We start from the raw sequence: 12,500 nt of genomic DNA on the forward strand, positions 1-12,500 counted from the left end.
GACGACGTTCGCGAGGAGCTAAGGTCATAACTCCAAAAAATTTATTTAAAATTATCTGTGGCCGGACCATAAGAGACGCCAACGAGGCATCCGAAGGCACTGTCCTGTGCCCCCATAAATTACCAGCCTAGTGTAATGCGGCTGCAAGAGCGGTCAAGCACACAGCAAAAAAAAAAAAAAAAGTACTTAAGATAATCTAAATTAATTAAAACAATACGTGGTGTGTAAGCAGCTAACTACTGGGGACATCGACATCTACGACAAGTTTTGTCACCAGCTGAATATCTGATCACTGCAGAATATTAACCCATTTCAGGCTATGTTTTAATTAATTTTAGGTGGGCCGATCCCGGCGGTACTGCAATGCCGGGCCAACCCGCGACAGAGGTGGAGCAAGCCCCTAGCACTCCGTCATGAGCCAAAAATGAGTTTAATATTCTGGTCCTGCGATGCAGGACGTATCAGATACTAAGCTGATAAGAACAGATTTTATTTTCCGAGATAATTCTTAGTTACAATCTTACGAAGTATAAATTTAAGAAAGAATATCCATGACTCTATACAATACGAGTTTTACAGGTTTATTAAGTTTAGATAAATTTAAGAAAAAACGGTACTAACCGTACTTAAGTATTTGATCACTATTCTAGTTCGTGGGTTAAGCCCACTACTTAAATATCATGAGGCCGCGTTAGGCGCGGATACTAAAGTATATTACCTTAGGATTAATCCCGCGGTAGGCGCGGCCTTACTTATGTCAGATCAGGGGTAGTTTGGACCTAATTTAGGAGCTATTTTATGTTTATTTGATTCATCTCCATGCCCTGACAGCGCACTGCACATGCACGGCTGCCAGCGGCTGGTGCGCCACGCACGCAGGCGGGTCACACTCAGCCGGACTTCTCCCCTCTGTCCGCCTTGCGGTGGACGTCACTGGGGTGTCGTGGCAGGAGGGTGTTGCTTCCCACGCTGGCTGGAGACTGCCGGGCAGTAGGCACACGTACGGCGCCGCCCAGCACCGCGCCAACCGAGGTGGGGGCCATATTCGGCGGCCACCACGGAGGGAGGGGCACCAGGCAGCACCGCACGCACCGCTACTGACTCGGCACTGCTTCAGTGCGGCGCGAAGATGGTGTAACGCCGCAAGTCCCGCGTCGTGAAGGAGAATCTCGACACCGACGACACGAAGGCACCGACCTCGAAGTTCTCCGACGACTGCAGTCTCGAGGGTCTCGCAGCCTGACGTCAGAGCATGCCACAGTCTAGGGGGACACATACTGGCGGTGGCCAGTGATGTGTTCAACGTAGATGTCGCGGGACCACTTGATGGTGTCGGACACCATCAATCGCCGCATCAGTTGGCAGTAGCGGCTGGCGATGCCTAGGTGCCGAAGCACCGCATCGTTCTGGCGGTCCCACGCCCCCAGACTGCCGACAACCAGGGCGTCGACAGTGACGGAATAGCCGCGAGCGGCTAATCCGCGCGCAACGTCGGCGTACTTTATTTTCTTCAGTTGCCGAGCGTTGTCGAGCGCAATCCGCCTATTCTCGAAGGGGATTGTCACATCGACGATGGTCACAGTCTTCGCGGCCTCGTCAGTTATTACGAGGTCCGGACGCAGCCCACTGCTGTCCCCTATGACGGCTTGGTTGATCCTGATGTCAGGAACAGCAGTGTTTCCTCTTCTTGGTCGCCCAGCGACTGCTGTTGCAAGGCGGTTGAGGACTGCGTTGTGGCGATACTGCAGGGCTGCTGAGTGCACCATACACGCGTTGATTACGTGCGGGAGCGTCTCATTGTTGTGGCCACAGCGTCGGCAGGCTTTGTTGTTGTTTGCCCGCCCATCAAAGCGGCGACATCCGTTCAGAGGCACGACTCCGAGTCTGGCGCGATGTATAAAGCGCCAGTCTGCGAAGCGGGTGTATTTGCCTCCCGCTATGAAGTGGTTGGACGCTGTGGACTCCCTGGTGCACTCGAACACCTTCCCCTGGTCCGGTTTTCTGAGTAGGATGTGGCGCAGGCGCTGTCTCAGACACTCGCGGAGCGTCCGCGAGAGAAGACGTTTGGCGCCCCCTCCCACCCGGACATGCTCGACGCCAGTGTTGACGGTGCGTCCCACGCTGTCATCATCGTGTTGCGGTCCATCGCCGCCATCTTCGAGGTGTCGTGTAGTCCCAAGCGCCGTCCTCTCCGTGGCCGGCTGCGTCACCCCTCCGATGCCGCCGTGTTCCGCGTCGTCAGCGATGGCGGGTCGGCCGCCGACCTCCACCTGCAACTCAGACAACAGTTCACTCCAGCGCCAGGTGACGCCACGCGGCGCTAGGCGCCTTGTGGCGTTCCTGACGCGTGTCCACAGTGACTGGATGTCACCTCCGTCACGTGCGAGGTCGCCCTCAGTGCTGCCGCTAAGGTAGGTGGCCAAGTCGGGTCGACTTGGCTCCCTCCCCAGCCGGCGGCGCGCGGCCGTAGATAGAGTGGCCCAGGCGATGTCGCGGACGGTGGTGTCGTCGCAGTGCAGCATGCGGAAGCCGTGGACGATCGTCGAGATGTCCGCAGCGTCCGCGAGCGGCGTCAGGCCGCATCCTCCCTCTCCCAGCGCGAGGTACAGCTGTTCAGTGGACGCACGCTGTGGAAGGAAGAGCCATGATTTGACAGCCGCTTTCACTGCCTTGTCAAGTGCAGATAGCGGCCCCTTGCGTACCGCTCCGCCCCGCATGACAAAGTCAAGCCTGGGAAGGAGGAAGACACGCACAGCGTCGATCTTCTGCCAGGGAGCCAGCAGGGAAGCGTCCAGGTGCTGCAAGTCGCGTCGAATTGCCGCGATCGCATCCGTTGGCGTCTGCGCGACTTTGTACCCGGTGGGGACGCCAAGATGGAGGTAGGCGTCACCCGCACCGAGCACGGCTGGTTCTCCCCCTTGCAGGGCGAATACCGAGCCTAGTGTCTGCCGACGGCGGATGTGAAGCGTGGCACACTTCGACGGCTTGAAGGTAAGCCCGGCCCACGTCGCCGCCTCACCCACAACATTGAGGAGCGTCTGCATCGCCTCTGGATCCCGCGCCAGAAGCACGATATCGTCCGCATACGCCAGTGCACTCACACTGACGCCGCAAAGCGGAATACCACACTCATTTCTGAGCGAGGTTGCGGCGCGAAGTACCGGCTCGAGCGCGAGGTTAAAGACGATGGGCGACAGTGGACAGCCCTGCTTGACCCCCGCCAGGATCTCTATCTCCTCCGTTAGTCCGTCAGATGTACGGACACGGGTGGAGCAACCATCGTACATATCGGCAATTAGCTGATGCAATTGCTCTGGTAGTCCCATCCTGCTCAGTACTCCAAGGAGGTGAGCGTGAGGCACTGAACCGAAAGCATTCGCCAGGTCAAGCCAAGCAAAGCATGCTTGGCCTCCCCTGCGCCTTGCATCATCAATTGCCGTCTGCACAATGAAGTTGTGCTCATAGCAGCCTTCAAACGTGCGGAAGCCCTTCTGTTCTGGAGAGAGCAGGTTCAACCGCTCTGCCCAGAGAGAAGTGCGGTCCGCAACGATTGCAGCAAAGAGCTTAGAGATGGTGGAGCTCAATGCTAAAGGCCGCCAGTTCGTCACGTCCGAGACGTCCCCTTTCTTGTGGATGAGGACGGTAGTGGATACTTTCCACTGCATCGGAGTCTTCCGCTCATTCCAGCAGCGCGAGAAGATCTTAGCCAGCACATGGCAGCCAGGATCCTCACGTCGCAGGTCCGAGTAGGTGACTCCGTCTGCCCCAGGAGCAGTATTGCTCGCCTTCTGGAGCCGCTGTTGCACCTCCGCGGAGGTGATCAGCGACAGGACCTCCTCGCTGACATCAGGAGGCGTGGTGGCGGCAAAGTCCGGGACAGCAGCTGGTAAATCTGTAACAGAAAAAGCAGATTTAGAATATACCCCCTTAAAGTGCTCCGTGAGCACGTTGCCATCGATTTGGCAGTACGGCGACGTCTCGCCAAGGACGCGCTGCATCGCCTTGCGCCGGTCCGCGCGGTACAGCTTCTGAATCTCAGACGCTGCACTCGCGTCGTACCGACGCTCGGCGGCCGCAGCGCGCCGTGCGCCACGTCTACCGCGCTGCCCACCGCGGCCGCGTGTAGGGGCAGGAGGAGGGGGATTGGCAGCAGCGTCGGCGCGGCCCTGGCCGCGGTGCGCTGCTGCTGGTGGCCCATCCTGTCGATCTCCGGCTGCCTGGCGTTGTGGCTTCGTCTCGGCGATCTCGGAGATGAAGTCCTCGACGACCGCGACGAATGCGTCCCATGGTTGGTTGTGGACGCTCTCCAGGGCCGCCAGCCAGCGCCGCTGCCTCTCCGTTAGCCGAGCGTCGGCCGGGGGAGGGGGGGGCGGAGCTGCCTGTGTTGCGCCCTGTTCGGAGGGTACAGGAGGGTCTGTCAGGTCAGGTGGAGGACGGGAGTTTTGCGGCGGGAGGTTGGGGCTGGGACGGTCGTTACGACGTCGGCGTCTCCTCTTCTTGCTGCCATGTGTAGGAGACGCAGCTGCAGTCCCTCCGCTCACGTCGCGCCGCTCCGTCGTCTGCGTCGGTAGTGGTGCCGCACTGCCATCTGGCGTGGGCCGCGCAATGCTGCTTTCAGTCGCCGCGCCGTTGACAGGTGGCGCAGCGGTCGCAGCAGGGGCCGGTGTAGCTCGCGCCGGCCTGGCGCTCGGGTCGGGCGCACCGCGGCTGGTGTTCGCCGCGCCGCCAACAGATGGCCCGGCGGTCGCCAGCGGCCCGCCGCCGGCGCAAGAAACACGAGGTGTAGCTCGCGCCGGCCGATCGGGCGCGCCGGCTCGCCCCGGGCCGCTGATACGCGGACTGGGTGCCCGTCGGTCGCTACTGGATGGCGCAGTGGTCGCAGAGGTTGTCGGCGTAGCCCGCGCCGGCCGGGCGTCTCGAGGTGTAGCTCGCGCCGGCCTGGCGCTCGGGCCCGGCGCACCGCGGCTGCTGTTCGCCGCGCCGCCAACAGGTGGCCCAGCGGTCGCCCGCGCCCCGCCGCCGGCGCAAGAAACACGAGGTGTAGCTCGCGCCGGCCTGGCGCTCGGGTCGGGCGCACCGCGGCTGGTGTTCGCCGCGCCGCCAACAGATGGCCCGGCGGTCGCCCGTGCCCGGCCGCCGGCGCGAGATACACGAGGTGTAGCTCGCGTCGGCCGCCCAGACGCGTTGGCTCGCGCAGGGCCGCTGTTACGCGGACTGGGCGGTATGATGCGCCGTCGGTCCGGAGGTGGTGGTCTGCGACCTGTAGCACGGCGTTTGTCCCTCCGGGGGGTGACTATGTGCCACTCATCATCTGTAACAGGAGCTGTTTCGTTAGTAACACTCCCTGCCTGAGCGGAGACGGAGTGACGGGCGTCACTCGACGTGGCCGCCGGCAGGGCAGAGGAAACGCGGCGCGTGTACGTTTGCGACGGCACAAGCACCACACCGTCCGGTACATCCGCCGGGCTCGCGGCCTTTGGTGCGTCAAACAGCGGCGCGGCTGCGCCGTGAGTAACAACACCACCGGTCGCGGCGAGCGAGGCAGCCTGCCTGCCACTGTCCACCCGCATCGCAGGGCCACCTGTTGGCGGCGTAGCGAATGCGGGCGGCAGTCCCAGGCCGGTACCCACGCCCCCGACAGATGGCGGGCGGGAGGCGCCTGCGGCAGCCGCACGACGTGGCCAGCGTACGCCACTGGGTGCAATGGCCGGCGCGGGCAGCGGCGAGCCGCGGCCTTTGCCAGACACTGCGCCTCTGGCCGGAGCGACGCGTTCGGCGGCAGGCGTCGGCAGCGTGCTGCCTTCACCTCCCGAACTTGCGCTCGGCACTCGTGGCGACGCGGTTGACGTCGCGGAGCGTATCAGCAGGGGGATGCCAGACCACCTCGGCGTGCGCACACACAGTACGCACGACGCGGGGGTAGCAACCACCGCCGTCCTGGGTGTCACCGACGCCTGCACACTCACACAGGGTGAGGGCAAGGCAGCCTGTGAACCCACCACGCTGCTGCGGGTCAGGACCGCCGCGTATGTTAAACCTAAGTCCAGCCGGTCTGTCCTACTAGCTTCGGGGACCGGACTGGGCTGTGGCCATAGCCCCTCTCTATTATCTAAGGCTAGGCGGCCTATGGTACTAGCTTCCCGAGCCGCTTTCGCCTGTGGCTTTCGCCCAGCACTAACTAAGGACAAAGGGCCTGTCCTACTAGCTTCGGGGGCCCTCGCCTGTGACCTCCCGCCGGCCGACCTCTCTGGGTGCCCCAGAGAGCCAGACACGGCATCGTGTCCCATACTCACACTCCCCCGGCTGGCAGCGCCGGGGGTGGCGGACTCTGCATTGCAGGACCGCTGATGCGTTCGCAGCTTCTTCAGCTGCGGGTCGCGTCGGCCGCAAAACGCGCACTCGAAAACGGGGACCGTTTCCGGGTCGTGCAGCCTCCTGTAGTGGCGGAGAAGGGCCGAGTGGTCCTTGTACTCGCCAAAAGTTGGCCTGCCTGCAGCCTTGGTGACGAAGCAGATCCGGCAGCGGAAGACGTCCGCCGGCAGCGTCACCACGAGCTCCATTGTTCAGGTCGCGGACCTGAAACAAGAGAATAAGCGCGACCGCTTCCCGGTGCAGAAATCAGCCCATATTAGCTTGTATTAAGCTGATAAGAACAGATACTACACTTTGATCTTAGCCAAAAGGCCGAGAAGCGATCAAAAATGAGTTTAATATTCTGGTCCTGCGATGCAGGACGTATCAGATACTAAGCTGATAAGAACAGATACTACACTTTTTTTTTTTTTTGTTTTTTTTTCCTTTTTTTTTATTTTGTTTTTTTTACTTTTTTTTTTTTTTTTTTTAATGGGCCTCCTTCCTCCCCTATAGCCCTTCCTTGTCCTCTCCAAATTTGCCGCCATCCTCTAGTGTCAACGCAGCACGTTAAGCAGTGTGCTGGTAGTGGCAAGCCTTATTGCCAGAAAACGAAATAAAAACAGAGGCACACTCTGCTATGCCTCAGGGAGCGTCGACACAATACTCAGAAACACACCTCTCTCTGCAGGTGTGAAGCAATTGGTGGTTTTGAACTAAAAGAAATAAATAAATAAAGACATAAATGAAGACTAAGTAAAACCAGGGATGGCAGGACACACAAATGAAACGGAACTGGCGAGATAATCCCATCGCCCATAGAATTAACGAAGGATAATCCTCTAAGAATATTACGTGTTTTCCAATTTTCCCAGAATTACTCATAAAACGTTTTCTCAATTCCCAGGGAACCAATTGTCAAATCAGTTGTGTCACAGAATAGCCTACTCCAGTGATGCCCAGAAGGCCAATGTCAAATTTAGGGTATACGAGGTGCCTTAGTTTACCCTGAACACCTTTTGGTATCCATGAATCATGGCAACCTTCAAAAACCGAGCAAAGGTATTGGTGTATGTCCGGTCAGATTCCATCAGGCGATGCTGGCTCCACAGGTAATCCATGAAGGTGACAGCATCGGTGAGGAAAATGTCATAGACCGTGAAAATGGTGTGGCCCAAGAGCCACACCATTGCGTTCCGTCGCGTCCGGGGGTTGGTTTGAAGATCAGGGGTAAGGAACCAGTCGATGGATACATTTTCCGGTGTCGTCCCACCAATCAGCGCTAAGAGCCCACGGGCAAGGTCCCACACTTCCGTGACGAGAGGGCAGAGGAGACGGTGTTCTCTGGTATCGATGTCACCACACCGGCCGCAAGCAGCCGATGGCCGTAGACGGATGGCCGCCAGGCGATGATTGGTGGGAATCAAATTGTTGACTACACGATACCAGAGCGCCGAAACTTCCGTGGGAAGGGCGGAGTTGTTGATATTAGCCCAAACATGGCGCCAAATGACTGATGGTCGTCTGCTCTCCAATTTATGCGGTGTGGGCTGGCCGCGAAGTGCATGGTAAAGGCGCCGCGATGTGCGCGTCTTGTCCGTGGCCACTGGGAGGACATAACTGCGGTGGAGATAATAGTCTTTGACCGTCGTCAGCCGGAACGGAATATGCGTCAAACAGACCGGTGCACGCGCTGAGTGTGGACGATAACGGTCGAAGAGGACTGCTGTAGTCCCACCGGGGTCGGCGTCGCGCAAAGTGGCAACACGGTGAATCAGAAGGGCCGCACATTTCCGGGAAAAGTCAATGAGGCCGAGGCCACCATTGACCTTCGGCAGCGTACAAGTCAGCGCATCAACCTTGAACAGCGCATGCCGCCACAAAAGCCAATATACCGCTTGTGATATGGCTCGGCCGATCTGTTTGGGTAGCGTAAGGAGTTGGGCGACATACCATGCCCGTGATAGGAGATAACCATTAATCAGCTGGACGCGTTGATGGAGGTCGAGTCGCCGATCAGCGTGGCCCACGCAAAGGCCTCGGATGCGTGTTAGAAGCCGCCGCCACGTGAGGGTTAACATACGCTGCGGACAGGCAGTCACCTCAAGACCCAAGATACGCTGTTCCCCCACAACGCGGTACCAGGGGCGTTCGACGGTCAACGAACGGGGCCCTAGCGGAAGCAGCACGGTCTTGTTGGGATTTAACTGAGCACCGGAGGCCCGTTCGTAGACGTCGAGGACGCGGCGAACGGAATCGATGTCCCTGGCGTTAGCAACAAACACACCAACGTCGTCGGCGTAGGCCGCACAGCGGAAGGTGACGCCTGGAAGAGCGACACCGTCGACCAACCGGCCAATGTCACGCAGCATGGGGTCTAGCGCTAAGGCAAACAGATACATCGACAAGGGACATCCCTGTCGAACCGACCGTCTGATAGGAATGGGGCGCGACCGGCAACCGTTCACCACGACAGTGGAATTCGCCCCATGCAAGAAGTTGCGGATGATGCGTATGAAGCGCTCCCCAAAACCCATCCGCGACATAACGGCCAGCAGGTAAGGGTGCGAGACTCTGTCAAAGGCACCGGCGAAGTCCAAGGAAAGAATGGCAGCTGAGGTGCGAGTGTCGGCGGTGAGGAGGACAACATCGCGGTACAGGGAAGCGGCGGTGAAGATGTTCCGACGCGAAACGCCACAGGATTGAGTGGGGCAAAGTACCTTAGTCATCGCCTGTTTGAGACGAGAGGCCACACATCGTGCCACCAACTTATAGTCAGTGTTAAGAACAGTGATAGGACGCAGGTCCTGAGCTCGACAGTGGCCAGTCACCTTTGGAATAAGGGCAATACGTCCAGTTAAAAATTCGGCGGGTAAGTCGCATCCAGCGAAAATCTCCTCGCACATTGTGCAGAAACGGTCGCCGAGCAGGTCCCAAAATTGTCGGTAGAACTCATAAGGGAGACCGTCAGGGCCAGGTGACTTGTGTCCCGGACAGGCACGGAGGACAGATGTGAGTTCAGCGAGTGTCAGTGGCTCGGTTAAAGAGCCGCGGTCATGACGATCCAAAGAAGTTGGCACTCCACTGATAAGTGCATGTTGGGCGGCGACGTCGACCTCAACATCCTGGAAGAGGTTGGTGAAATGGTCCGTCAGGTGTTGGAGGACTTCACGGTAGTCTGTGATACGCGTACCATCGTCTGCTTTAAGGCGTAGAATGGCGTTCTTCTTGGCACGAGTTCGTTCAGAGGCAAGGTGATAGATGGATGGCCTCTCGCCTTCAATCAGGTATTCAGAACGACACCGCACCACCATACCGTCGGCTTTCTCCCGAGAGAAGCGAAGGATTTTCGCTTTAATTTTGTTGAGGCGCATGCGGAGCTGATCATACCTGTCAGCAGGAAGAGTCAGGGCGTCAATGAGACACTGCTGATAGAAGGCTAACGTGCTACGTTTCCAGTGGGCGACGTCGCGACTATATTGTCGGAGAACACGTCGCAGCCGGGGTTTCGCACAGCGGAGCCACCAAACCACCGTGGTAGGGTACCGGGAAGTGTCCGTGAGACAGTCCTGCCATGTTTTCGCGACAAGAGCACGAAGTTCGGGCATTGGCAGATGAAGGGTATTCATCTTCCAAAAGGTGCCACGAGGAACCGGGGCTGGACCCGCGATACGCAAGGAACACGAGTACGCACAGTGGTCACTAAAGGCCACGGGTATGACTTGGACGGCACAAAGGGCGGGAGTCAAATCAGTCGAGACATAAACACGATCTATACGGCTGGCTCCAGTGGGATAGATGTGGGTAAATTGCGTGTAGGCGGGATGAAAGTGGCGCCACGTGTCAGTAAGGTCAGCCGCTCGAAGGAGTGAAGCGAGCGCTTCACACCGCATAGGCGTCGGGACCTGGTCAACTCCGGCTACCACACAGTTGAAGTCTCCGCCAAAGACAATAGGGCGACGAGCTGCTAAGAAAGGGGGGATATCAGACTGAAAAAGTGTCGTTCTGTCATGCCTGTGGTTAGCACCGGAAGGAGCATAGACATTTAGAAAAAGGACATCTTGAAGGATACATGCAAGGACACGACCATTGGGGAGCGTGGTAACATGGGATGGAGTGAACTCTGATCGGTAGAGCAAAGCAGTACCCCGCCGGGCGTCAGGGTCGATGTTATACAGTGCCTCATAACCAACTAGGTCAGATAGAAAAGGGGCACAAACCTCCTGGAGAAATACCACATCAAACGCACCAAGGCGGAGAAAGTCCTTCAAAGAGCGAAGTTTGACCGGATTGGAGATGGAGTTAATATTGACCGTTAAAAGGGAGAGGGCTCCTGGCGGACGGTCAAAGGCAGGCATGGGAGAGCAACACAGAGGAAATAACGGCAGATAGGGTCACGGCCGTAGGGAAGCAGGTGTGGAAACATCCACATCGGAACCCCGCTATATCACCCCGGATGTGAGAAAATAATACCAAGCAGCTCATGTGGGGAAAGCCCACTCAATCACGCATTTCATCGCCCTCGTCGTCAGCCCAGTTCAGGCCTCCCCCAGCGGCAGGATAGTCCGAGCCAGGCGGCGCAGACGGTTCGGACGCAGTAGGATGTGAAAGGGTACGAGTACGCTGCAGTGGCTGATCGCTACCCTGGTCATGTTTCCGTTTTGCAGGGATCGCTCCCCGATCTCGCGATGAACTGATAAGAGCCTCTAGTTGTCGAGCAGTTTGCCGCATACCGCCCGAGCGGTCAGCGGAAACAGAGCGGGAAACCGAGGAGGCCTGAGAGTCAGTCTCACTGCCGCTTTCAGGGGGACGGAAAACGTCCGCCGCCTCCGCCGATTGGTCTGGGTTCGCCTTCTTGCGTCGATGACGACGGCGGGGGGACTTAGCGTCATCTGCCGGGAGGGGCGGGGTAGGAATAACGACCTCCATCTGTTCTACAGCGACCACATCACTCGCCATAGCGGGCACATCAGCCGCCGCCGGCGGTACCGCCACAACGGGCGCCCGGTCCGGGACGGGTTCGTCAAACGGTGCACTGGGTGCCGGTTGCACTGCATCTGGCGGGGGTGACACGTCAGGCCGCTCAGCGGGACGGCGGGCAGCACCCGCCACTACCTCGCTGAGGAGAGGCACAAGGTCGGTACCAGCAGCGCGTTCCCGCGGCAGTTGCACAGGGCGCCGGCGCGGGCAATCCACGCGGAGATGCTCCGTCGATTGACAAAGGGAGCAAGTCTGCGGTTGCCCAATATAGGTGACCTGGGCCCTGGTACTCGCAATATTTAAATACGACGGTACGTGCTGGCGGAGGTCCATGCGGACACTACGAACGCCGCTGTTGCCCTGGAAGCGGTAGGCACTGCCCCACCTCTCATTCGTGATGCTGAGCACCGTGCCATACCGCGACAAGACACGGCCGATGACTTCATTCGGACACTCAGGGGGTACGTTGAACACCCGCACAGTCCGTATGCCAAACCCAGACGGCACGATTGTCACTGTACCGACACTGCCATCGAAATAGCGGAACGGATGTTCGCCCGCTAGAGCCAGGCCATACTTTTCGTATTGCTCCTGGTTGACGAATTTCACAAATAACGAAAACAACACGAAATCCAGTTGGAAGGTGTCAACATCATGTTCCGGTACACGTAGATCGCCAAAAATCCATTCTTGTATTTCAAACGCGGTCGGCCGTCTTGCGGCCCTGTCGAACACACACTGAATACTATTCGACCGATTGGTCATGTCACCGCAAAAATGTCAACGACGGAGAAATAAAGAACAAACGAAACCTCGATCGCTATACGCGAGAGGTGACCCAAAACCCGCGACAGAGCCCAACAGAACGCTCCGCTCGCGGGGTGCTTCTTAGCCAAAAGGCCGAGAAGCGATAAGGAAAATCCGCAGTGGAAGGGCCTAAATGCTTGCAGCGTGTGCGCTCCACATGTGGGAGTGACACACGGTGGTACGGGCCGATATGGCAACAGGCGACCGTCGAAAACATGGCAAAAGCGAGTGCCGGAAGGAACGACATTTCACGAGAGCACTCATCAACAGCCCAGTACTAGCCTCCATGTCGAAGAGTAAACTGCGACTCCCATTTGAACGCCGCTAGCTGCCAGGGCAGCGGAGAAGCCGTGACGCCGCCC

General features: G+C 58.4%; 2 pseudogenes; both read right to left on the reverse strand.

Moving 5' to 3' along the window:
• Window positions 1–333: 333 nt before the first annotated feature.
• LOC126191694 (U2 spliceosomal RNA) lies at window positions 334–505 on the reverse strand (annotated as a pseudogene).
• Window positions 506–6,584: 6,079 nt separating this feature from the next.
• On the reverse strand, window positions 6,585–6,696 carry LOC126191708 (U2 spliceosomal RNA; annotated as a pseudogene).
• Window positions 6,697–12,500: the final 5,804 nt, after the last annotated feature.

Source organism: Schistocerca nitens, chromosome 6, assembly GCF_023898315.1.
Source record: "Schistocerca nitens isolate TAMUIC-IGC-003100 chromosome 6, iqSchNite1.1, whole genome shotgun sequence".
Taxonomy (NCBI): Eukaryota; Metazoa; Arthropoda; class Insecta; order Orthoptera; family Acrididae; genus Schistocerca; species Schistocerca nitens.